The 27,676-nt window shown below is 45.4% G+C and overlaps 1 long non-coding RNA gene across 1 annotated transcript in view; it reads right to left on the reverse strand.

The window, feature by feature from the left end:
• LOC146785214 (uncharacterized) overlaps nucleotides 1-27,337 on the reverse strand; it is a 99,835-nt gene extending 72,498 nt beyond the window's left edge. Inside the window, exon 1 of the long non-coding RNA XR_014970588.1 lies at nucleotides 27,081-27,337. This is a non-coding gene — a long non-coding RNA (uncharacterized LOC146785214). The remainder of the gene's footprint in view (nucleotides 1-27,080) is intronic.
• Between the last annotated feature and the right edge of the window lie 339 nt (nucleotides 27,338-27,676).

The following is a 27,676-nucleotide window of genomic DNA, read 5'->3' on the forward strand; positions in this document are numbered from 1 at the left end:
CAGGCATGTAAGATCCAGAAAGCAAATCCAATTTCACGCGCTCTCAGGCCAATAATTCATTATTGGCCTGAGAGCGAGTTAAATTGGATGTGCTTTCTGGATATATATTTTCCAGCAGCCCTCGTGTGCGTGCTCTCTTCCTTGTGGAGTAGGGGTTGTGTTGGATATTACTCAGCGTCGGCGGAACACGCTTTTCATGCACCACCAGTCGCTTGTGGCTGTCAGATCTAACCGCAATCTGGACTGAGCAGCAAGTAAGTGCTTTACTGACAAGCCCCCAGAGTTTTTCACTAGAAGAAGGAATAGAGGCGTTGGCATCACGGGAGGCGCTGATTTTGTCACAAGGAAGTCTGCCGGCTTTCAGCACAGGGTCCGTGCTTCTCCATGTACAGACTAACCTCACTCAGCAGGCCAATGGGAGCTTGGGGGGCAGCCGAGCACAGCGAGGTCTGCCCCCCGGGCAGATTGGGAGGGGGGAGGGGGGGAGTGGCCGTAGCGGCCATTTTCAGGGTTTTGGGCTACATTTGGGATAGCCCAAATGTAGCCCAATTTGGTAGAAGATAGCCCAAAAGCTATATAACGATATTTCGCGCCAACCCAGCCACCATTTTAGGTTTGGTGACCTGGTGGCTGGGAGCGCTTGTGAGGGCAGGTTTTTTGGCAGGCCTAGGGGGGTTTTGGTAGGTTGGTAGGCGTGTTTTGTGGAGTAATTTTAATGGCTGGCGGGGATTATCGAGTGCTTGAGGCACTGCGGCTGCTCAGCGAGGCTGGGAGTTTGGATCTGGTGATCCCCGAGGCGACGAGGGCCCCGCGCCCGGTGAGGCGGGCGTCAGCTGGGGTGGCGGCCGCCGTCGCGGGTTGCTCGCCCCCCCGGAAAGCCGGGATGTCAAAGGTGAGTGCTGGGGGACGCGCGTATGCCAGGAGCGCGGCCCCTGGTGGTAGCGGGGTGGCGGGTTTTGGTTAGCGTGAGCGCGGGGGTGAGGGCGCGGGATAGCATGGGGTGACGTGGCGAGCGGGCCCGGAGGGTTAGCGCATCGGGTGTTTCACCGCGCGGCGGGCGATGTATTGGGGCCGCTCGGATGCTAAGGGAACGGCCCCGGCGTCGGTGGTGGGTGAGTTGTTGCCTGGTGGGGGCCTGGGGGAGCGGGCCCTGCAACCTCGGGGGCAGGCATGCGGAGAGGCAGTGCGGTGCGGCGGAGCGCGGCTCAAGTGCCGCGGAGGGGCGGGGAGGAGGCGGGAAGTATACGGAGGTGAAGAAGGCGGTGGGACAGACGGCCCGGGGGGAGAGCGCGTCGCGCGGCTCCCCTGCGAGGTCACAAGCAGAGAGGGGTCGCTCATATACGAGGAGAGCGGTCCCCAGGGGGGGGCAGGAAGCGTTTGGGCAGCAGGGAGGGCAGGCAGAGTTGGAGGTGGTGGGGGTAGAGGGGGGGAAGATGCCTGATGCCTTTCTGGGCAGGACACAGCAGTTTGGGGAGTGGGGTGGGGAAAAGGCAGGCAGAGAGGAGGAAGGAGACGGGATGGGACAGGGGGTTTGCGTCAGGTCAAGGGGGTGGGGGGTTAGTTCGCCGTTATTGATTGATTCGGAGGGGAGCGAGCGGGATTGGTCCGGCCTGGACATATTTGAGTCCTGGTCAGAAGGGGTGTCTGGGGTGCCTGGGTCAGGGGTAGGGCAGGAGGGGGCCGGGGGACACGTTTCTCGGGGGACAAGGGGTTGGTTTCGCAGGGGGCCCCGGGACGGGGGGACGAGCTTTTGGGAGGGGGTTGGGGAAGGGGGTTTTGGTGGGTAGTGAGGGGGAGGACGAGGAGGAGGAGGTGGAGGATCTGAGTGCGGTGGGGCGGGCGTGGGGGGGCTAGTATGTTAAGGGCAGGTAAGTGGGGGTGGGACGGTAGCCAGAAAGGAGGTAGGCCCAGCACACCAGACCATCCCCTTTTCGTTTCAGGCGGTGGTCCGACAACCTGACCGCCGCGGGGTGCCAGACTTGGTAGGGCTGGGAGCGGCTCGATGGCACCAAGGAGAAGGGAGGGTGGAGCCTCGGGCGGCGTGCCCAGTACCGGCGAGGGATCCCGGCGCGGCTGGCACAAGTAGGCCCGGTACGGGCTCGCTGGCCCCAACACCCACGGGGTCGCAGCGCCCCGGGGGGCTACGACGGAGGAGCAACGCAGAGGAGGATTTTTGTTTATCGCGCAGGGTTCAGTCGGCTCCACCAGCGGGGAGCGCTGGGGGTGCAAGGCAGGAAGAGCTGGATTATGAAGAGGATAGTATGGAGGAAGGAGAGTGCGTGATGTGGAAGAGGTCAGGGCGGGGGCCGAGTAATGCTGTGGCTAGTGTTTTTGCAGGTGCCACGACGCCAGGCGAGGCCCACGGGTCGGACATCGAGGTGGGGACCAGCTCGGCCCCTCGGACAGGACGAAGGGAAGAGCATCAGACGGAGTCATTGGCGCCAGGTAATAGTTCTTTGCTCGGGCGTCCAGTGATGGTATCCGTGGGGGATGGGCGGTTGTGCAAGGGGGCGTATGTAGTGGATGTGGCGGTGGGCACAGATGGGACAGGAAAGGGGGGAAAAAGGTAATGACGGAGAGACCTTGACGGACACAACGGGGACTGTTTGAGGCTAAGCCGGGGGATGGGGAGACAAAATTGGAAAGTAAGGAGCTGAAGATAAAACGTTTACCATATAGGGGGGTAACGAAGCCCTTAGGAGCACATTGGATGCTGGCAACTAATGAGCTGATCTGGAAAGGGGGATATGTGGAGATGCTTAAGCCCCTGCACAGGGAGGTGCGGGCGAAGGAGGGCTCTAAGGAGGAGGAATTTGAATTGGCAAAGCGGCCTAAGGTGCCGTTGACGATGGAAAATTGGACGGCGGCCTTCCTAATTTACGCTAGCGTGTATTGTGAGAAGTTCCCAGAGAGTACAGTGGCCAAGTTTAAATACATGGAGGTCATACGGAAGGCTCAACTTACCGGGGGGGGTTATGCCTGGGCCCAGTATGAGGAGGAGTTCTGGGCGCGCATGGCCTGGGATACAAAGGGGAAGTGGGGTGAGCGGGATACCGATTTGTGGCAGCATACAATGGGTCTAGCGGGGTCGGGGAAGACCATTTTCACGGCCAGCGGGCTACCGCTCGTTTATCGGCCCGTCACCAAGGAGTTACGTACTACCTGGATGACTTCTTTTTTGTGGGCACCTCAGACTCCACGGACTGCCAGAAGGCTGGACAGCTCCAATGAGATCATGAGGGAAATGGGTGGGCCGCTGGCCCCAGAGAAAACGATGGGACCCAGCACGGCCCTGGCCTTTCTAGGCATGGAATTGGTTTCAGGCTTGATGGAGGCACGCCCTCCGGCAGAGAAAAAGCAGCATGTGTTGGAGCTGCTGGCGAGTAGTTTGGCAAGACAGGAAGTGACGGTTTGGGACATCCAAGTACGGCTGGGCCATCTCAGTTGCATGTAGGGTGGTTATAGTAGGGCGGACTTTAGGTAGGCGACTGGGGCGAGCTTTGAAGGGGCAGAGGCCCCCACATCACCATGTACGGCTGTCAGCCGGGGTGCGGGAAGACTTGGGGATGTGGCAGTTTTTTCCTACATCGGTTCAACGGGGAACCTCTGATGAGGGAGGGGGACATGGTGTGGGATGTACAGAATTTTTCAGACGCTGCAGGGAACAAGGGATTTGGTCTTTACTGGCAGGGTAGGTGGTGTGCAGAACACTGGCCCGCGGACTGGTTGGCGGGGGGCAGGCGTATTGCCTTTTTGGAATTCTTTTCCCTGGTGGTGGCCATCACACTGTGGGGGGCTCTGTTGGCCCATAAGAGGGTCACTTTCAGGAGTGACAACATGACAGTGGTGCATGTGGTCAATCGACAGTCGGCAAGGGACGAGCAGGTTCTTAAGATCTTGAGAGTATTCGTGCTGGGGTGCTTGAAACAGGATGTGTCTTTTCGTGCGGTGCACGTGCCAGGTGTGGACAATGACGTTGCGGATGCTTTGTCGCGTTCACAGTGGGGTAGATTCGGGGGGTGAGCAGACAGGGGGATGTAATTCAGTTCATATTGGATTTGGTAGCGAAAGGGCTTATGAAGGTCACGATAGTGGGCAAGCTGGGGAATTGCTTTCGTCTGGAAATTGTTGTGGGGATACGCCCCTCCGCAGGGGAACTGGGGGCACGGATTTTGGAAGGCTGGGCGCGGGAATGTGGGCGCACCACTCGAGTGCGTAGACCTCTGTCTTGGGAATTGTTGGAAGGGGTGATCGGGGTTTCTGCCTGGGGTGTGTTTTGATAAAGGGGAGGCACTACTGTTTGCTACACTCATGTCATGGATGTTTTTTGGGGCATTTCGGGTGTCAGAGTTCCTGGGATCTACAGGGGATCGGGGCTTGTCTTGGGGGGGGGGGGGGGGGTTCTTTCGGTACGGATGTGGTCAGTATTTGGCTCAGGAAGGCGAAAACAGATCAGAAGAGCCGAGGGAAACGGGTTTCTCTGGAAAGGGGGGCGCCCGTCGCCAGTTTGTCCTTTTTCGTTTGGGCTTGCTTTGGAAATATTGGTCGTCAGAGGCAATGCTAGGGGTTGGGAGCGAGGGGACATCATGAAGTTGGGTAGGTGGTCATCGGACTGCTATCAGCGATACGTGTGCAGCGACGCAGGGGGAGTGGTCATGCAAAAATAAAATAAATAAATCAATAACATAAAATAAAAAAAAAAAAAAAAATGTGGTTAGGGTTTTTTCCTTGTGTTCATTCTCGTTTCTCTTTTCAGGTTCGGTTATGGGTCCCCTCATCAGGGAGATGTCCATCTGGATCGTGGGGCATTCCTTTTGTGAAATGGGCACAGGTCCAGGCCCGCTCGAGTTACTGCGGGGACAGATTGGGTTTAATAAAGATCTATTTTCTGTGGCCTGGAGGGGTAGAGGCGGCATGCGTTGGAAGGAGCCGGTGTCGGTGTTGAACGGGATTTTAAGGGCTGTTAGGTGCCCGGACGTATTGGTGTTGAAATTGGGGGAGAAGGATATGGTTAGGGAAACGGGTTTGGCGCTGATGCGAGCTATGAAGAGGGGCCTGGTGTGGATCCAGGAGCGGTGGTCAGGGTGTTCCATTGTCTGGACGGAATTTGTTCCCCGCAGGGTGTAGGGAGGGGCAGTCAATCCTGGGGCAGTGGACAAGGCGAGACGGAAGGTGGATACTGAGAGGGTGAGGTTCTGTCATCATTTAGGGATTGGTAGGATTGCGCATAGGGACATTCGTGACGACGCGCGGGAACTTTCGAGATGATGGGGTTCCCTTGTCTCGGATGGGGATGGATCTGTATCTGTTGGAGTTGAGGGAGGTGTTGGCACGGTTGGTGGGGGTTTCTCAACATTAAGGGGAAGAGGGGTTTTTTCAGTGGGGGGGCAGAAAAATGGGGGAGGCGGCGTATCCGCCTACGCCCCCCCCCCCTTTTTTCTGGGTGGCGGGGTGGTTGACAGTTGGCCGGGATTGGCTGGAGTTTGTTGTTATAGTTTTGATAGTTTGTGAGCAGGAACAGGGAAAGGGTAACTAGGTTGGATAAGTTCAGATTAGAGGTTGGTTAGTTACAGTAGCACAAAGGCAGGTAGGGGGTACGGTCAGGGGAGTTTAGGATTTGGAAAGGCCAGATTGGGTAGGATTGGGTTATATGATGGTTATGTAATGTTATGTTGTATGTTGTGGGATGGGGGAACTGATGTGGGGATCGTAGGGGTGGGGAAAGAACAAGGGGGCAGGAATATTCTTGTATAGTGAGGTTTTAGTTTTGTAAGGCAGTGGCCAAGGAAATAAATTGTGATATGCACCTGTTTCAATAAAACGGCCTTTTTCACACACAATAAAGTTGTCTGATGTCGGCTTGCCCCCCCCCTCCCCCTTAATCTCCCAATGGGAGCTTGGGGGGCAGCCGAGCACAGCGAGGTCTGCCCCCCGGGCAGATTGGGAGGGGGAGGGGGGGAGTGGCCGTAGCGGCCATTTTCAGGGTTTTGGGCTACATTTGGGATAGCCCAAATGTAGCCCAATTTGGTAGAAGATAGCCCAAAAGCTATATAACGATATTTCGCGCCAACCCAGCCACCATTTTAGGTTTGGTGACCTGGTGGCTGGGAGCGCTTGTGAGGGCAGGTTTTTTGGCCCCTCCCGCCCACCCTAAGTTTTGTGGGTTTTTGGTGGTGTTTTTTCGGGCTGCATGTTTTGAAGTTGGGCTTTTTGTAGGCGGCATTTGTTGGAACAGGTACATAGGGGCAGTTTTGTTGTATTGTCGCTTGGAACAGGTGCAAGCGGGGTGGTTGACAGTTGGCCGGGATTGGCTGGAGTTTGTTGTTATAGTTTTGGTAGTTTGTGAGCAGGAACAGGGAAAGGGTAACTAGGTTGGATAAGTTCAGATTAGAGGTTGGTTAGTTACAGTAGCACAAAGGCAGGTAGGGGGTACGGTCAGGGGAGTTTAGGATTTGGAAAGGCCAGATTGGGTAGGATTGGGTTATATGATGGTTATGTAATGTTATGTTGTATGTTGTGGGATGGGGGAACTGATGTGGGGATCGTAGGGGTGGGGAAAGAACAAGGGGGCAGGAATATTCTTGTATAGTGAGGTTTTAGTTTTGTAAGGCAGTGGCCAAGGAAATAAATTGTGATATGCACCTGTTTCAATAAAGCGGCCTTTTTCACACACAATAAAGTGGTCTGGTGTCGGCTTGCCCCCCCCTCCCCCCTTAATCTCCCAACGGACCTCTGGTGACTGGGCACCATGCAAGCAATGGCTGTATACGGTGAGGACTGTGTGGCTTGTCGATTTTTGTGCTAAGATCTCCCCCGACCCTGCCCAATTGTTCAATTCGTGCTGTTTCAGCAGTGGAGACTTCCAGACATGAACGTCGTGATTGGTTTGCCTCTAACTGGTGATGTTAGCTCACACAGAGCACACGTTCGGAGTTAAGTTGTGAAGCTGTGTGAATGCAAAGTGACATTATTTTCACACGATATCGGACTCCTTTGAACTTATTATAAACAACGCCATCAGTGACTGTTTGTGTGCCATATTAATGATCGATGCCTTCCAGTAATTTGTATGTTACCTTGGTGCGGCATTATGGGACTAGTCCCCGTTTGTTTGAGAGAGAGATATACAGATATAACTTTCAGGCTGTTTACAAACCAACAGTTCAAAATACACACTATGCGTAATAATATGTATGCATGCACTGTAAGTACATAATTATACAAATGCAAGTTGCATCTGTCAGTTTAATTGAGTTTGGAATTCGGCATTGTTATCTTCACTCAACAGTTTTAAATGAGGCTCGATTATCAGAGTTCGGAGGCATTACATACAAGCAAAGATATATAAGGGTTTGAACCAAGTCTCCCGTTTGTCATGAATTCATGCAGTATGATTTATTTTCTTATTTATTTTATTTTAGAATATGCTACCTGAGGGGGTTTGCACTGTTCATATTTGATACGATACAACAATAGAAGGTTTCCCAACCTGATGAAAGCAATGGTGATACAAAAATAGGGTGCAGCCCTGCGTTTCCCCTGCGTTGGCACTACACTTAACAGTGTAGTGCCAACGCGTGCAGGGGAAGAGTGTTTATGTACAGGAAGGTCCCCCTTGCTGAACATAAACAAATCTTGAAATGCTGTTTTGTCACTTCTATGTGTGCTGCTTAATGCAGCACTTATGGAAGTTACAAAATGTAATTTTTTTATAGATTGTTTATGTGCAGGAAGGGTCACCTTCCTGAACATAAACAATCCAAGGCGTTTTGCAAAAACGAGGAGAAATAAATAATTTCTCCTTGTTTCGCCAAGTTAAGATCAGGTTTTCCCTGGTCTTAATTTTAGCACTGCCTCCCATTTATGCAGTCCTTGTAAATAGGGGAAGCGTCAAAATCAATGGGTGTTGGCACCGCAACACCCACTGCCCACCCCTTTCATGCTAAGGATTGGGTGAAGGGGGTCTTATTTACAAGGCATCGTTAAGTCACGTTAAGTGACTTAGTGCTGCCTTGTAAATAAGGCGAAGACCCTATCGCCACGGGAACGTTGTAAAAAGTGATGGTCCCATGGTGATAGGGGCTTGTAAATATGCCCCTAAAATCCTTATTAATTTAAGTATTTCTTTTGTGTGCACACGTGTGTTTATTTGTTTTAATGTTTGAAATTTAAATCCGACAAATTGCTTGGGGGTCGCCGGCTTCCAGTGGGGACTCAATGTGGGTCCTCAAGAGTCAAACGTTTGAGAGCCACTGCTCTGCAAGGTGCTGCTACCTGCTTCTCTGGTCTCATCAATAATTCCTCATTCTAGGTTCTCTAGACAGTAATGCAGCTGCTTTTCTGGTCCCAGAGGTGTTTCCTTATTCTGATTCCTCTAGGTACTGCTGCAGATATGTCTAGGTTCATATATCCACTACACTCCAAACCAAAATGCATGGATAAAAGACATAGTAATTTACGGTGCCAATAGCTCTAACTCTGACAATTGTTGCAAATGCTTGTTCTTTGTTTTTGCCTGAATGCGCGATGGCTACAAAATGTGTCCACCCGATGTTAGAATACATGGGCTTTATTTGGTAATGTACTTGCATTTTTTTTGCTGGCCTTGTGCGTGCATTTTTTTCTTTTATTGTGTAACAGTTTCTATTGTATATTTCATCTGGTTTAATGGAAAAAATGCTAAGGTCCATTGGCGCACATGTGCGCTAGTTACTATTACACGTACATCTGTTATTATGCCACACTGTTACGAGCGCTTTCCATCGAGCGTGCTAGTGCAGGCGAGTGTGTGACGGCAGGCAGGCAGCGTGTTCTTTCCTCCAGCTGGACAGCGTCAGTGATGCCGGAAGAAGGCACTATAACTACAGATCCCATGAGGCTTTGCGGGGGCACGTACGACGCCTCAAGGAACCGCCTTTAAAGGAAGTAGTGGTGCTCGCTTATGCGTCGGAAATTCTTCATACTTATCGCGTTCCTGGCATCCAGTGTACAAGAAGAGGTATGGTAAGGGTGCTTTGCACCGACACACTGTAATTCCTGCCTCTGTTACTCTGTGACTTGAATCCTTCCTGTTCTCCATTTGGCAGCTCGCTCTTTCGGAGGAAGTCTCTCTGTTCAAGTTTATCGTTTCCCGCCTTTGGAGTATCACATTCTGTGTCCAATTACGGCCGTGACTTTTCACTGAACTATTCTCATTTTAACATTTCCACGGTTAACCTTTCCTGGGTTCAGACGGCAGAAAACAGACTTCGTGCTTAAGAGTTATTAGGCTACCATTTATGTGTAACTCATTCATGTTTCCTGGACACTGGATGTAATGGTGAATTAATCAGACTGTGGATTGTGGCTGGGTGACTTTGTTATTGGCATGGTGATTCCGTTTATATATTCTGGAGTAAGATATATATATCTTTATTGTATCTTTGTTTTTCTGGCTCTATTTTAACAGTGGAAACCAGGAATGGTATAGGACTACACTCTATCCCTTTGACGCCTTATGGAGTTTAGAAAAGGGTAGGTTATTAAAATAGCATTGTTTATTGTCTACATATTATACATAGTGTCCCTCATGTTCATTGAATGGAGTTTTCTATGTTCCCACACAGCAGCCATACGGAAGTAATTTGGTATTACTAAATCAAAGTCGTAGTCTCTACACAAGCTAAGCTTGTACTTCTTTTTTGTTAAAGGTATATGTAGTGGCCTAATCCTAAATTATTGTTTGTATTTATGTATGGATTCTAGTAAGATGTGTAAGAGTTATTTAGGATTGTCGTTGTCATTACAGGTCTCCCTCCCTGCTGTTCCCATCCTTTCCTTCCCTTACCTGATCCTCCCACTGACCTGTGCCATTATGGCTTTATAGGCTTGGGTATATCAAGAGGTGGACCATTCTGAGCAACAAACCGATCCTGAGGACTCAACACTCTGACACACCCACACTTTAGGCATGCATGCTTGTTATTACATTATACATGTTATTATGCCACCCACACTTTAGGCATGCTGCAATGCTGTCTAAGTGTTTGTAGCGTATTTTAGTGCCAGGTAGCAAACCCCTACTCAGCCCTCCACCATAAATGCACCGGCCTAACATAGTCGATGCATCTTTTTATGGGTTCAAACACTGAATGTTGTTCACCTTAAGTCACTTTATGAAATTAATATAAAAGAAATCCCTACCCTACAGCTCCGTTTCTGACCCCCCTGGCTAAACTTATGAGGGATTTGGGGTTTTACCCTATCTCTTATGCAGATGATACCCAACTCCTCCTCACCTTCGACAAAAATAGATCTGATACACAAATCATTTTTTCTAGGGTATGATGGCAATTGCCTCCTGGATGAAAACAAACTATCTCCAGTTAAACTCTGAGAAATCTGAGATTATGTTGTTTGGGGGTGCTGACATCTGTTGGTCGCCCAGTTGGTGGCCTCAGGAGTTGGGCAAAGCTCCTTCTCCTAAAGAGGAGGTTAAAAATCTGGACATTAAGCTCGATCGGAAACTCACTCTTGAGACCCACATTAATACAATTGTTGGTTCCTGTTACCACATTCTGAGTTTACTCAGAAGAATCTTTCCGTTGCTCCCCATTTCCACCAGGAAGACTCTAATTCAGGCACTAATTATGAGCAGGATTGATTACTGTAATGCCCCCCTTCTTCCTGCTGATGCAGCTGCTCTGGGAAAATTACAGGTCATACAAAACACGGCTGCCCGTTTAGTAACTGGTTCACCTGCTAGGACTCCCTCTTTGCCTTTGCTATCTAAACTGCACTGGTTGCCAGTTAAAAAAAGAATGGAATTTAAAATGGGCTGTATGATATTTAAGGCTCTGAATGAGCTTAGCCCCTCCTATCTTGTCAGGAAACTGAGCGTATACATTCCTAGATGCTCACTTAGATCGGGGGTTAAAAGAATTCTTTCTATTCCGAGAATCAACAAGGCCCGCACGGGAGGCAAAGCCTTCTCGTATCTTGCTCCTATGTTTTGGAATAGTCTCCCTCAACATCTTCGTGCTGAAAACTCATCTTTTTTAGTGCCAGGATAGTCGTCGGTTGCAAGTGCAGAGATACCCCTTGGGGTGATTCAGCGCTATATAAAATCATTAAAAAAAATAATAATAAATAAATATGTATATCGATGCATCTTTTTATGGGTTCAAACACTGAATGTTGTTCACCTTAAGTCACTTTATGAAATTAATATAAAAAAAATCCCTACCCTACAGCTCCGTTTCTGACTTTATATGTATATTTCGTTTCATATTTGAGCATTCGCTGAACACAGCGCCTGTCCTGCAATAACATCAAACAATTCTGTTGTTTACTACTTCCTGGAAATATTTTCTTATTAGGTCGAGCCTAGTTTTTTTAACTGTAAACTCACTCTGTAAACTACACAGCATTTGGGAATATTTTGAGTTTTTTAATGTTTTTACATCTGTATTTTTGTAAAATATCAATAAAAATAGCATTTGATATATATTACCTACTGGCGGTCGCCAGTAGGTAGATATAGTTAGGACCTATTTTCCATAGGAAATCCGCAACATTCTATTTGGAATAACGTTGGCACCGATTGACGAATCTTTGCGAAATTCTCCAAACTTTTGGCCAGCTCCGGTCCGCTCCGCTCCGATCCCGAAAATTTCACGGTGATTCGTCAAGCGGGGGCCGAGAAAAAAGGGGGGGTCCCAAAACGTGTTTTCCCCTTGCATTTTCCCATAGACCTGTTGACGCTGCTACAGCCCGAACTGCTGAACAGAATTACACCAAATTTGGCAAAGAGGTAGTCCTCAGTTCAGACTCGTGCCTTTTGCTTAAATGGTGTAAATCCGTTCAGTAGTTCCTGAGAAAATTAGAGTTAAAAGAATATATATATCTATGGCCTCGGAGGATCCGCGCACCCTCCCCGAACCCTCCCGAGCACGAGCTGAATGCTAATTGGCTGCCAACACTCTGAATCAGGAAGTGTTAGCAGCCAATTTCGTCCGCGCATCCCGCTGACGAAAAAAAAAACGAAGCACGGGCTCCCGCGCTTCGTTTACAATTAGCCCCAGGGGGGGCCAAGTCCCAGGGGCAATTTTTAATAGTAATGGGTGGCCCAGAGGGGCTCCCCAGCCCCGGGGACTACCACCCCCCGGGGCTTTTGAGAAATATGTGGGGGGGGCACTCAGTCCCCCGGGGACCACCACCCCCTGGGGCTTCATTATAGTTGGCAGGGGGGGGCTCAAAGGCCCCCCAAAGCCCCGGGGACTGCCACCCCGCGGGGTTTTAAGTTAATGTATGCAGGGGGGCTCATGGCCCCACCACATGCCCCGTAGACCGCCATCTCCCCGGGGCACTAATTATTTAAAATAGGGGGTCCGTTACGGACACCCAAGCCCCGGGGACCACCCCCCCGGGCTTTAAATTAAGTGGGAGGGGGGGCGCGCGTCCCCCCTCCTGATGCTAATGATGGCCCTGTGGACCGCCACCCCTCAGGGCCGGCTCCTGCAGTGTCCCGGGGTGCCCACCCCCGGGACACTGCTGTTTGCAATGGCAGGGCGGGAGCCTCGCGGCTCCCACCCTGCCATTGCAAACTGCTTTGCTTCATTGAAGCAAAGCAGATTGCTTTTCCACATGGGGAGCAGCATGTTAGCTGCTCCCCATGTGAAAAAGCAATGCCGGCTCCCGCAGGAAGCGGGAGACGGCTGGGACCGTGGGGGGATTGGGACCCCCCCACAGTCCCAAACGAGGAGGCCAGGCCCCAGGGGATGGGGTCCCCGGGGCCATAAGTGGCCAGGGAGGGGGGCCACGCGGCCCCCCTCCCCCGTTAAAAATGTTTTTCAAAAAATAATTATAAATCAATGGCCGGCCCCGGGGGCTTAAGTGGCCACAGGAGGGGGGCTATGCAGCCCCCCTCCCTAAAAATATATATATTGTTTTTTTAAAAAGGCCCATGCCCCGGGGGATGGGGTCCCCAGGGCAGAATAATCCTGGGGAGGGGGGCCACCGGCCCCCCTCCACAGTTTAAAAAAAAATATTAAATTAGGGGGCAGGCCCTGGGGGATGGGGTCCCCAGGGCCAAAAAATAAGAAAAAGAAAGGGGGCTACACAGCCCCCCTTCTTAAAAAGAATTTTCTTTTAAAAAAACAGGATCGGGGAGGAGGCCACGCCCCCTCCTTTCATCACTCTGCAAACGCGCCCCCTGACGCGTTTGCAGAGGGGGAACGAATTCCCCTTCAATACTGGGGGCCCCTGGGGGCCAACTAGCCCACCAGGAACCTCCAGTATGCACCAGGGGGGTGCGTTGCAGAGAGGTGTTCTGAGGCCACGCCCCTTTTTACACCTCTGCAACGCAGCCCTGTGGCGCTTAATGGAGGTACCTGGTGGGCTAGTTGGATCCCAGGGGACCTCAGGATTTAAGGGGACTTAATCTCCCAACTTAAAACGTGCCAGGGGGCGCGTTTGCACTGTGGTGAATGTAGGGGGCGAGGCCTGAGGTGATACTGTGCAAACACGCCCTGTGGCGCGTTTTAAGTTGGGGAATTCATTTCTCTTCAATCCAGAGGTCCCCTAGGGGACAACTAGGCCACTAGGTACCTCCACTAAGCGCCACGGAGCTGCGTTGCAGAGTGTTGTAAAAAGGGGTGTGGCCTCTGAACACCTCTCTGCAACGCAGCTCCGTGGCGCAAACTGGAGGTACCTGGTGGGCTAGTTGTCCGCCAGGGGACCTCAGGATTGAAGAGGAATTAATTCCCCAACTTAAAACACGCCACAGGGCGTGTTTGCACACGTCACCTCAGGCCCTGCCCCCTTCCTTCACCATTGTACAAATATTCCTCTAAAATCAGCCGAACTACGAATTCCGATTTACTCACCCGCTATCAGGAGAGAACCCAGGGCTGCATTTTTTAGCCGAGCACTGACTCTGAAAAGTAATCCTAAGCGTACTTACCAGTAACTTGTATTTCCTTCCATAGGAATCCATTGTGTGGTTTTCAGCAGAAAATTTTCCAAGTGTCCATTTTTGAAACGTACAAATATTCCTCTAAAATCAGCCGAACTACGAATTCCGATTTACTCAGCTGTTATTAGGAGAGAACCCAGGGCTGCATCTTTTAGCCCAGCACTGACTCTGGAAAGTAATTCTAATCGTACTTACCAGTAACTTGTATTTCCTTCCATAGGAATCCATTGTGTGGTTTTCAGCAGAAAAGTTTCTGTCTATTTTCACAAACTAAAAACATTCCTAAAAAATCGTCTGTATGACTTAAACACATTCTTTCAACTGTTTACAGGAGGCTGGCCAGTGCTGGATCCAGGATCCACCACTGAGTTACGATAACACTACTTACCTGCTAAGTGAATTTTCTGCCATAGGATAACATTGGTGATTCGATGTGAAAAATGTTCTAAGTGTCAACTTTTAAAATACAATAATATTCCTTAAAAATAACTACTGTAACCAAAACGCTTTTACTCAACTGTTTACAGGAGATGTGCAAGGACTGAATCTAAGATCCAGTTCTGTGGTTAGAAAAGTAATCCATAAAGTAACTAATTGCATTTAACTAGACATTCACATTGAGCTCAATGTTGCTTTGTGTTTGAAATTGTATTGCCCATTGCAACAACTGTAACTACTGTATTTAAAAGTCTGTTGCCTATTTGCCAAGTATTTAAACTAAAGTAATTCATTCTGAGAAAGTATATTTTGTATTGTATAATAAAATTATAATGTAATTAAAAAAAATATACCAAAAAATAAAAAAATAAAAAAATGTAGTAAATCAGTATCAAAAAATCAGTATAACAATTAATACATTAAAAATTGTCATTTACAAAACCTGTGAAATTCACTGAAAAAAACATAGGTTTCAGGCCCGATATAGTGAGGAATTAGCATTTAAAAAACCTTTGAAATTCACTGAAAAAACCATAGGTTTCAGGCCTGATATAGTTAGGAATTAGCATTTAAAAAACCTTAGAAATTCACTGAAAAAACAATAGGTTTTAGGGGTGTTATAGTTAGCTGGACATTTCACTCGAACAAAACCATTGAAATTCCTCCGATATAGTTAGTTGTACTAACTACATCTTGCGCACCTGCAATCCACTGCTGATGATGTCACATATTACATCATTCATGACATGGTCAGTGACATCACTGATGACATCTCAAATGACATCAGTGATGGCATCATCCTCGTGACAATCAGATACACCTCATCATACACTAGTATAACCTTTCATCACTCACTGTAAAATACAGAGTGCCAGACTTAAAACCATTGACACACCAATACAAGTTTCTAAACACCCACTCAGTGATTCCTAGATCTATACACACATCTAATCACTTACCTATAGATTCACTCATACATGCTGTCAATGATCAATAGAACACTATCACTTATACACCTATATCGACATTACACACCAGCACACATCCTAATCACTTATGAAGTCATACTACTCACTTATGCAAACAATGGATCATACTTACTTTTAATTACCTATACACTTATAAAAACACCAGTTCATCTATTCATATAGATAATAAATCATACTTAGTGTGTTATAAAAACACTATTAAAAGTATACAGTTATCCATACAGTCACTCATACAATCACTGAGTCATATATATACACAACAACTGACATATACACTGGCTTTTATTTTCCTAGTTTGTTGGACATGTACCATTGAGACATGTATTGGCTCATCACCACACCCATAAAGATATTCACTCACCCAATTATCTGTTATAACATGTAGTTTTAACTTCATATACCAACTGAATCAACTATTCACACATCTTTGGGCAGTCACACACCCCCCACCGAACCACACACACATTCACTCTCCCATACAAATACTCAGTTAACTAATCAATAAATAATATAGACTTTCACGTAGCTAGTAACCAACTGGTGCAGCAGTATACACAACAACTGACAAAGTGATACAGATATTCACACAGTTTAGTCACTATCCAATATATTTACTGAGACACTATGAATTAGTCAAGAAAACAGTCAATCACACTGCTACTAAATCCTCCATCCAGATATTTATATTTATATATTCACTCATTCTTCAATGCAAAATTGCTATATATATAATACATATTTAAATAACGAACCAAACCACATTCACTGGATGATGTCATCAGTGATGTCATCAGTGATGTCATTTGAGATGTCATCAGTGATGTCACTGACCATGTCATGAATGATGTAATATGTGACATCATCAGCAGTGGATTGCGGGCGCGCGAGATGTAGTTAGTACAACTAACTATATTGGAGGAATTTCAATGGTTTTGTTCGAGTGAAATGTCCAGCTAACTATAACACCCCTAAAACCTATTGTTTTTTCAGTGACATTCTAAGGTTTTTTAAATGCTAATTCCTAACTATATAAGGCCTGAAACCTATGTTTTTTTCAGTGAATATATATATGTATATATCGCGCAACAACTTCCTGCCTGCCGATCCTGGCAGAACACTCAGGCAGGGACCTCAGCAATCTCCAAAGAAGACTTCAAGAAGACTCCAAACAACTCCAATGTCGTGAAAAAAGCAGTGTAGATTTATTTAAAGATTATCCACAAATATACAGGCATAGTGCCTGTCATGACGCATTTCGCTCGCTACACGCGAGCTTGATCACATATATCACCAACGCTACATTTTTACTACTTTGTTATTTAGCTCTATATGTAACTACAGCTGTTTTCATATAGATATATAAAACCAATACACTGCGGCCACTTCCCACCACGGCACCTGTCACCAGGCATACTACCATGCTGCCCATTCTTCTCCAGCGCATCTAGGCACTAATTTAAAGCCCCCCAGGCTGCACATCCAAAGCCCATACCTTTTATTGCACATACACTAGCACATCAAACCCCCACCCAGCCCTACTATGTCAGGAGCTAGCCCAATGTAGCCGCAGCATCTATTTATGCCCCAAAACAGGTCACAAGACAAACTCCATTATAACAACCCAGCCACTCCCGTTCCCCCGCAAAGACAACACCAGCAGCACGCTTCCCCAACACTTAGTTCCCACGTCGCAGCTACATCAATGCAGTATGTCTCCTTTTCATAGAGCCATCCTCACAATAAGGAGTAAATATTACCCTTGCAAAATCCAAAAATATTGTCAATGTAAACAACAAATTCAATTTGTAATGTTAGCAGAACTGTTTATATAATTTGTAACACATATATTCATCTGTGGGCATATTAGCGTAAATAAAACAAATGTAATATGACCCAACAGTACTTATTATATTGATCTCAGCAGCATAAAAGGCTCATTTAACCTGTCGGGCTTTGAACAACTTATTTTATCGACCTTAGAAGGATAAAAGGCTCGGTCAACATGTCAGGATTTGAACCTGGGACCATAAAGTCAAACACAGGCCCCTCTGTGGACACATTACTTCACTAAGCCACAAAACCCTGCTATCACCTCTTTCATAAAGAATGCATTACAATGTATTTGTTACTACAGTTCCATATTTGGTAATACTTTAAATTGAATACCTAAGGTCTATGCTTTTGCATTACATAACGCACACCTTATGGCTGTCCTATTTTATCTTTCACTGTTGTATCAGTTTTAGGGAACATTGTTTTAAATCACAATACTTTACCTGATACAAGCTGCCACGTAGAGTAATTTAACACAATATGTGACCACGGTCGCATTTATATGTTTATTAAAAAAGTTATACTATACGCTTTATATTTTAGCACAATAATATTTCTGCTTGTGTTTAAAAAAATACACACCAGGCTTTATACATGTTTATGTTTTCATTGGCCTTGTGCATGCATTTTCCTTTTATTGTGTAACACTATTTATTGTCCTATAAATGTCGCCAATTTAAACATACCAATTAAGGTGCCAATCTTAGTGCCACTATCTATATAATCTGTATTTATGAAGCATACATTCACTCTTGGGCATTTTCGGCTCAGTAAAACATATTTTACATTCCCTAACAGTACTTATTTTATCGACCTCACAAGGATAAAAGGTTCAAACAACACATTGGGATTTGAACCTATGACCATAAAGGATGCATCGGGTTCCATATCTCACCATGTTCGTGCCTTCTCCTAATGTTTTAAAATGAATATATGGACTTTACTTGCTCATATATTTTCCTTTTTTAATAATGTTTTATACAAAGCTGCCCGCAATTTAAGCTTTACATTTGTTATCAAATGTTGTTAACCTCCAAGTCACTCCGGATGAATTAATATAAACAAACCCCTATTCCAGGGCTGCATTTGTTGCTTTATGCGTACATTTCTTGTCTTACACTATAATACACTATGTTAAAGTTATTATGGCCACTCGCAATTATATTTATGTTTTTTTTTTAAAACACCTCAACATAAAGGTAATTTAAGCTTATATGACCAATACACTCCAAATAACAACAAGAAGTTATTGTAAGCACACAGTACTGATACACTCCTAGAATAATACTTTAATATTTAATCCTAGTGTGTGGGATTAAGGTGTTGTAACTTCCACAGCCTAAGGTGTCAATCTTGAAGCTGGGGAACCACCTTTAAGTCCCAGCGTTAGCTAAACATCCTGCGATTCTGGGCAGGTTAAACCTGTAATGTGCAGTAATTAACTTTGTCTTCCTGCCTAAACACTACACATATGCAGGGTATGTCTTGCTTCAATTATCAAAGCAAAAACCAAAGACTGCTGGTGTTCTTCTATTTTGGCCTACGTCTGACTCCACCTTGGCTCCAGGTTTAACCCCTTCGTTGCTGCGGACATTCCGCTGCAGCGCTGGGGGGGGCAGGGGGGCAGCGCGGTGGGCCGGTGCTCATGACGGAGCCGCTCCGTCATGAGCCACAGTTGAGCTGTGCTCATGACGGAACGGTTCCATCATGACTCCGCCCATTTGCGTTGTCCCCTCGCACAGGCGGGGAAACAGCGCCGCGCAGGCGGAGCGGCCGCCAACAGGATTGTCATGACGGAACCGTTCCGTCATGAGCACACGGCAACCGTGGCTCATGACGGAACGGTTCCGTCATGAGCGGGGAAGGGGTTAAAGAAAACGTGTAAATGGTTGAAAATGTGCCAAGGTGCTCATTACTGCCTGCCTATCCCTGGTCTGCTCCCCACAATGGCGAACAGAACACACCCCTTTCCACGCTGCAACCCCATCAATGCAGCATGCTCCCCTTTCATTCAAGCACCCCCACAATGAGGAGCAAATGTGGCCCTTCGACGATGCAAAAATGCTGCGACGGTCCAAAATAAGGACCTAAATAAAGGTGAATGTGAGCACCCTGCTTCACCTCCCAACACAGTCCGCCCATTATCATTATGGTAAATGCAATTCACAATAAATGTGTACTTAAATATTTGCTGGAGTATTTCACCGATGTTGATGCAGGTTACTGCTATGAATCTGTATACACTTGTGTTTCTGGATATTATCTGTCATCAGTAAAGATAACAACCATTTGCAATGCAATCGGTCTTGCATTTACGCGAGTATGAGCTATTGGCATTGTGAATGACAATGCCTTTTATTTATGTTTTGGTTTTTAAAACATAAATAAAAGGCATTGTCAATTACAATGCCAATATCTTAAACTTGCGTAAATGCGAGATCTAGTGCATTGAAATGCTTGTTGAGGATGTATTGGAGAACCGTAGCTCAGGCTTCAGTCATGTGCAGTAGAGCAGACATAGCTCCTCGGAAACCGGCTTATGCTTGCTTCTGTTCCTTGTTAAATGCATAGGTACGGCTTTGAAGTGGAAAGCCCCCGGATGAGAGAAATGCCCCAGCAGGAATCAGACAGGACAGTGACATCTTATTCTGCCCTGGGTGTAGTTTGGCGGATGTGCAGAGACTTGCGGTTTACATTTTTGCAGTGTGAGATTTGAGGTTACTGAACTGTTGCTTAAAGAAGCTTTTAATGGTTTTCAGCAGGCGTGGCTTGCCACCGGAATGAAGTCTAATTTTTCTCTTACCTGAATGTAGAGTAACTTTAAAAGCATATTGTTCTCTCCTATAGTCCGTTATACTTTGTTAATTAATCTGGACAGACCCTCTTGAATGACTTTTACGTAATACTCTCAAAGAGCTCATAATAAAAAAATAAAAGCTGGAACCCGGTGACCGGAAGGGAGGAGGGAGGGGGGAAGAAGGGAGGGTTTAGTAAGAGCAGAGAGAGTAGGATACGGGAGCAGCGAAAATACACAACAAATAAAGCGCAACCAGCGCGTCGCTCGTGAAAGGGCGCTGCGCTCATACAAAGAGATTACAACTCCAAAAAAAGCTGGAGCCGGTGACTGGAGCGAAAACACACAACAAATAAAGCACAACCAGCGCGGCGCTCGTGAAAGGACGCTGCACTGATACAAAGAGCTTGCAACTCAAAAAACTAGCCAGACGTAAAAAATAGAGTAGGAGGAACATTGGAGCACAAGTGAGGAACAAAACTTAAGCTGGCACCAAGACAAGTGAGGGAGTATTGGGGAAACGAGGCGGAAGAAGGATCTTTGGGATATCTCTCAAAGCTTAAAAGGAATGTGAGGGAAGTACACCTAAGTGACGTATTTTTGACATGAATGCTCTTGGGCACGTCAATCTGGCAAGTGATAAATTCACATAGTCTTGGGGCGGGTGCGGCGGGTTCTCTGTGTAAAGTGCAGGGTGTGTCGCCACCAGGATTCAAATGAGCAGGATATGCAGGTGCCTGTGGATCTAGTTGACGAACTCAAGGGATTTCCCAAAGCGATGCCTTACCCACGGTGCACTTCTTTAACGGATATTAAAATGATTTGCACAAAATATAATGTAGAGCAAAATGTGAAAGGACCATCTGTTTTTAAAAAAGTGCAGTGTATCAGCACAATTAATGACGTGTAGAAGTGTGCATTTTAAACATGGGATGTGTTACAATGCAGCATTATTGTAAAATGCGTTGAAGTAACAGAGAAGCTAGAACGAGTGGTGCAACACCAATAGGCCATGGGCAGAGCAACGTGATCGCCTTTGGCCTAATGCATGCTGTCTTTCTGAAAAAGACGACTGCAGCCAATAGCGTGGACCAAAAGAAATCGCACACACACGAGCGTGTGCGATTCCAGGGTCCGTTTTGGAACCCTCCACAAACGGACTCTCGCCTGCGCGAGCACTGTGGCGCACTGCATCGCTAGGCGCGAGACCTAAAAATGAATTTCATCAAGGGTTGCTAAAAAATCTGCCACAATCCTCTCAGGTCTCAGTACCTCTCGCTGGCACAAAGTGCATGTCCAAAACCTCATTGTTTCAATAACTCAAGAGAGCCTTTTCAAAATAAAGGGTGATGAAAGCACACTGCTTCACCTCCCAACGCAGTTCACCCTCTTGCATTATAGTAATAGAATTTCATCAGAGGTTGCTAAAAAAAAGCTGTCACAATCCCCTGATAAAAAACATTTTTATCTCTACTGAGATCGGATAATATCCAGAAACACCTGTTTCTATAGATTCACACCACTAACCAGCACCAACTTTGGTGAAACACTCCAGTAAATATTCAAGTAAGCATTTACCATTAACTGCACTTACCATAATGCTATCAGGCGAACTGTGCTGGGGGGTAAAGCTGTGTACTCCATATCCCTTCTCTTTCTTATAAAACGGTCTTAACAGAGTTATAATTAATTGTCCCTGTGGAGTTATAAAACTACCACATTAAGTACTGCAGCCTTATTACAATCTTTCTCTTAATAATTGCATTAATAATGCAATAACTTATAACTAAGGCTCCCTGTTTCCGTTTTTACTGATATTTACGGATAAATACAGACAGAAAACCATTTATTTCCTTGTCTGTATTTATTTATAAATGTGGATAAAAACAGAATTTAGGTGCTTTTTTGAGTGATTCTAAATACACTCGCACTCCTTTGGTTACTACTACTACTGAGAGCACTCCTTCTACGAGTGGCATGACCAAACAAACTCCTTTTTTAGACCTGGGTCGGACGTCCAACCATCCCCCAGAGGGCACCTTAACAACGGGAGGCGCTACAGGCGAATCAGGAGGGGAAAAGGCACCAAAAAAGACAACAGCAAACGGAGGCCGACGGAACCCTCGGAGGAATTAATCATGAATATATCTAGTGTTCAGTTGAAACCCATCGAAAAAACCTTACTCAACAAGGGTATGTCTTTCGTGCCAACGTATCGCACTCATGCACTGGAAACAGAAATTGCACTGTTTAAATTCACCAGAAAACTCAGACTACGGTGGTTCTTTCATAACATCGTACAGGATTCATCCAGCATCTTAGCAGAGGACATCGCATCGAAAAAATTCAGGCCCAAAAGTACATTCATGGCACCGACCAGTCACAAGGCCATTGATCTATTTGAAACTCTTGTGAAGAAAGACCTTCTACATTCTCATCAAGCTACAACAATCAAGAGCAACTTAAGTCAAAAAGAATGGGTAACACTTAGAAACTTAGCCTCCAACAGAAGTCTAACTTTCCAACCGGCTGACAAGGGTGGCGCCCTAGTAATTATGGACACTACTTTTTATGAGGCCAAAGTGGATCAGCATGTTTCGGATACTGACACGTACTTGGTTCTAGACACAGATCCCACTGACATCTTTCAGAAAACCTTGTCGTTGATACTGACAAAAGCCAAAGATTTGAATTGGATTAATGACAACACTTTCAGATTCTTAAGTAACAACTACCCTAAAAGGCCACACATATACATGCTTCCCAAGATGCATAAGAACCCGACAGACCCCCCCTTTCGCCCCATTGTGGCAGGTTGTGGGTCGCTACATGAACCATTAGGTAAATTCATCGACCATTTTTTACAACCGTTGGTTCAGAAATGGGTAACATATGTACAAGACACCACGGATTGCCTCAACCAACTTCAAAAAGTCATGCTACCCAACACAGAAGATGTGCTCCTGGCTACCATAGATGTCACAGCCCTCTACACCTCAATCCCCCATGGGGAAGGAATTGAGGCGGTTGAATGGATGTTGCTTCGACATGACTACGCAGAAACCTTGAATATTTTTCTGCTTGAGTTACTTCAATTCAGCCTATACCACAGCTATTTTTCTTGGAAGCAACAGTTCTATCTGCAAAAGACTGGCACTTCAATGGGTTTTACTGGGGCACCCACGTATGCCAACATCTTCATGGCCAAATTTGAGGACGAGCATGTTTTGAACAACAGTTCTTGGACAGAACATCTACTATTGTATCTCAGATACATTGATGACATTTTGGTTTTATGGCGGGGTACCAAAGAAGCTTTGGAGAATGCAATCACAAGCTTGAACAACTGTCATCCTCACATCAAATTCACACATTCCATCAATGACACCACCATTAACTATTTGGATATTCAGATAGAAAAACGCAATTCTACATTAACAACCAGGATTTTCAAGAAACCAACCGATAGGAATAATGCATTACATTTTCGGAGTTTTCACTCACAATCCCTGAAAAACCATTTACCTTTATCTCAGTTTATTCGGGTGCGCAGAATCAGTTCTGATGATGATCAAGGGAAAATTGACACCGATATTATGTATCAACAATACCTAGACAGAGGTTATCCAGCACCTGTTCTGGACTCGGCGAAGCTGAAGGCGTACAGTATGGACAGAATGCAATTATTGAAAAAAACTGAAAAACCAGAATCTAAACGTGAAGTTTGTGTTCTAAAATTTTCCACATCAGCTATGGCGATTAAACGGAGTATCCTCAGGAGATGGGAGATTATAGAGCAAGAAAATGATTTCACGAATGTCTTTCATGCCAAACCCATTTTCGCCTTCTCTAGATCTCAGAACATCAGAGAGATTTTGGCCAAAAGAACCTCCAATGTACACATGCCCAAACACTCAGGGATGCGTAAATGTTACAATTGCGGTCACTGTGGGAATGTCATGGTGGGTGATACCTTTACACATCCACATACGGGAAAATCGATTAAGCTAAAACATTCTTCAGACTGCAACACAGCGATGGTAGTATATGCCATCAAATGTCCCTGTGGCCAAGTTTATGTGGGGAGAACAACCCGAAAAGTAAAAATACGGGTAACTGAACACAAAAGTGCTATTCGCACTTTTAATCAGAAATCTTGTTTAGCAATACATTGGAATACACATAAGCATACCATACCCCAACTTCGTTTCACTGTTCTTGAGCAGATATCCGATCTCTTACATGCTGACCCCAATAGGCACTTGGCTCAAAGAGAAACATTCTGGATACGTTTTTTACAGACCATGAGCCCTGGGGGTTTGAATGACAAAATAGAACTGATACATTTTCTGTGATTAAGTATGGTTGCATGATTACAACATTTCACAGCTGTCTCACTGTTAAATATTGAAGATTGCATTTTTTTCATATTTGTTTAATATTTGTTTCATGCTTGTTAAATGTGATTTCACCCATGCATTTGGTGTGCTCATTCTAGCAAACTTTTCTTACATGGCATTCTTGCCATCTACTTCTTTAGACTCTTTTGAAACGGTTTTTTCTTTTACGTTCCCTTTCTTGTTCTTTCACGTTTTCTTTACCCTCTATTGTTTACTTTTATCTTTCACTGGGATCGTGTTTATGATCAGGCACCCGTTCCAATATGGCGCCCGAAATAGTCCTCTTTCGATGTTCACAAGTTTCCTTTTAGTCACATGATACTCATGGCTTTTAAATATGCACCCGCACGCTCCTAGCCACATCGAATCCTTGCCACTCGAAGATATGACCATTTCTAGATCGCACAGCACGTTGTACTAAAAGGTATGTGTAGTGGTGACAATTTACTGGTCTTTCGTAGTTAACCTTAATCGCTTTGAATCTTGGTCGCGGCACGCATTCAGCTAACGGCACCATTTTTGCACTATTTTTTAATCCTAGAAGTTTTCGGACAAGGTTCATCGCTACGCCTAAGTCGTTTTGAAGTTGGATGTATACGCATTATGGATGAGGCGAAGTAAGCTGCACTTTAAGTTGGGCACACTGTTCCGTTTAATTTATGAGTCTATTTTTTTTTGGTAACACCAGAACGCCCTTCTTTATTTCTGCAACACAGGTCGTGTGAGTGACGATCTGGACTCTTTCTTGTGTGTCGTTTTTCACTTGAACGCTGGGAGGTGAGTCCTCCGCAGGCTATTACGGTTTGGTTACGGTGGTTTCTTCGGTTCACTTGGTCACCTAATGCACCAGAATCCACTTTTCACTTTGACGGGCACTTTTTGAGATAGTTAATCGTTTCATGCTAGGGATCACGATCCTAAACCCACTGGTGTCATTTTGGTATTTCTTGGCTCTACTTTTTTGGTTGTCAATCTTCAATAAACTTTATTCAAACCTTCTCTTCTTTTCTTTTCTCTTCTTTTCTTTCTACTCTTACTTTTCACATCCCGTTCTCGCTTTTTTTAAATGACGAGTTTCACGGCAGTTGCATGCCTTACTATGGCTGGTCAGTACTGGATACCAAGGGTTATAAAATGCAAATTAATGTTACAGTTGAACATACATATAAGTTGGTTTTGATACTTGTATTGTTTTCATTTTGAATTGATTTATACACTTATATGTATATATTGTTACAGTATTCCCCTGAAGAAGGTGTGTGTCACACCGAAATGCATTGGGACACCTTACGTTCTTTTTGAATACGTTAAGAAAATAAAGAAGAATCTCAGAAACTCATGAAGATTCACAAACTACTGTTTTGTTTCTAAGTTATCACCATTATTGTCTCTTTTCCAATTGCAATTGTCAAATTTGTTTCATAACATACCAATGGTTCAGCTCACTTTATCTTTCACTTAAGATGTTGTTTACAACTTGAATTTAAATAGGCACCATTGGTGCTTTTCGTTTTACCTTTGTTTAGTAGAATGATGTACTAAATACACTAGTTTACTTGTATAGATCTACCTAGTTGCACCTTACAGGGCAGGTGGATAGTGCGCCTTTTTTCAAACTTTTGTTCAAACTTTTGTTCAAACTTTTGTTTGAACATCTTTCGTCTAAATACACTTTGCCATGACTGCCAGGCCAATAATTGGGTGAATCGATAGGGAATGAGGTCAAAAAAGAAAGAAATTTTAGTAAAGAAGCTTAAACAGCAGTAGCTATCCACAAGGCTGATACTGAAATGTACATATTTTCATATAAGTGCATTGATTTATCTTCCGCGGGTGTTCATATCACTGAAACCTGGCAGGCACTCAAGCATGACTGCATATTTATTGGTTAAATAAATGTGGAAATATACCAGTTTCAGCTTTATTTTATTCACAAAACCCATAATAAATATGGATAAATACAGATAAATTTTACAAAAAATAAATATGGATAAATACAGACAGAAATGTCAAAAAAATAAATAACATAAAACCGGGAGCCCTACTTATAATACTAATAAAAGTGTCTTTACAACGCCACAAAAACACATACTAACAGCTTATACTACAGCACCCTTTCATTGCTTCATGCCTTTTCATTTATTACTTATACTACTGATAGAATCGTTTTTTTCACAAACAAAAACATTAACATTTGCAACGTCAATTGCTCAAACATTCACTAATGCGTGACCTAATGGATTGCAAATGCGTCTCTTTCTATGTGATTTGCGCTGCCTTGAGTTACACGAGATTTGGCAAATGCTTGATAAATCTCACTTAGGTTTTGTGTTACCCAAGGGGGATGCAAACCTTGCTAAATCTGTCCCTTTGTCTTTTAGACGATGCTTGTTTTCATATAGTGCGTGCCTTCCTACAAAAAAAACATTCACAAAGTAAGCAGTGGCAAGACAAAAAAGAGGTGAGCTGCCAACTCCAGACCGAATGAATTTACCAATGCTTGTTACAAATCGAACGGGCAGGATCGAATTTAGATGGAGGAGGTAAGCTCCTCTGGCGCTCCGCACATTTCAATAATGTTCTATTTCGCTCTGCGGGAAGCATTACAAACAGTTTGAAACTTTATCAATGTATTTCGGACTTAGACCGAAGGGCTCACCAACGTCACTTACCTAAGTCTCGTAGATTTGCCACATCGCGCAGTTTTTTAGCCACCAGTTCCTTCAATGTACTGATAGCTGTGGCTTTAAAGGCTGCCTCGCTGCTGGCCACGTCAATCATGTACGGGGTGTCTAAGCCCATCAGAAAGACCTGGAACACCATCTTTGCTGGTCGCAGAAGTGGCTTCTGGGCACTTTCTGCTCAGATGACCAGGAAGCGGAGCCTGATCTCATACACCGCAGGTTCTTTCAGTTTCATTTTTACTCCGAACCTGCATCCGTCTGTGTTTTTAAAGTTAACCACTTCCTTTCCTGAAACCAAGTAACAGAAGGGTTTGCAAATCATGACCTGCCTAATTAACATTAATTGGGCAGATTGTTCTGCGACCTCCTGTGAACGGCGATTTTGCGAACTGAGCAAATTGTTTTGTGCATGATTTATTTCTGTTTTATATGCACCTCAGCCTTAACACCTAATTTGAGCTGGCGGTTGCAGTGAACTCCATCGCACTCGTTTTTTGGGGATCAGCACTTACTTTTCCTGATAAAACATTTCCCGAGAGCAAGAGAGGGGAAAACTCTGAAACGGAAAAAAGGAGAAAGATAAA

Source organism: Triturus cristatus, chromosome 11, assembly GCF_964204655.1.
Source record: "Triturus cristatus chromosome 11, aTriCri1.1, whole genome shotgun sequence".
NCBI lineage: Eukaryota > Metazoa > Chordata > Amphibia > Caudata > Salamandridae > Triturus > Triturus cristatus.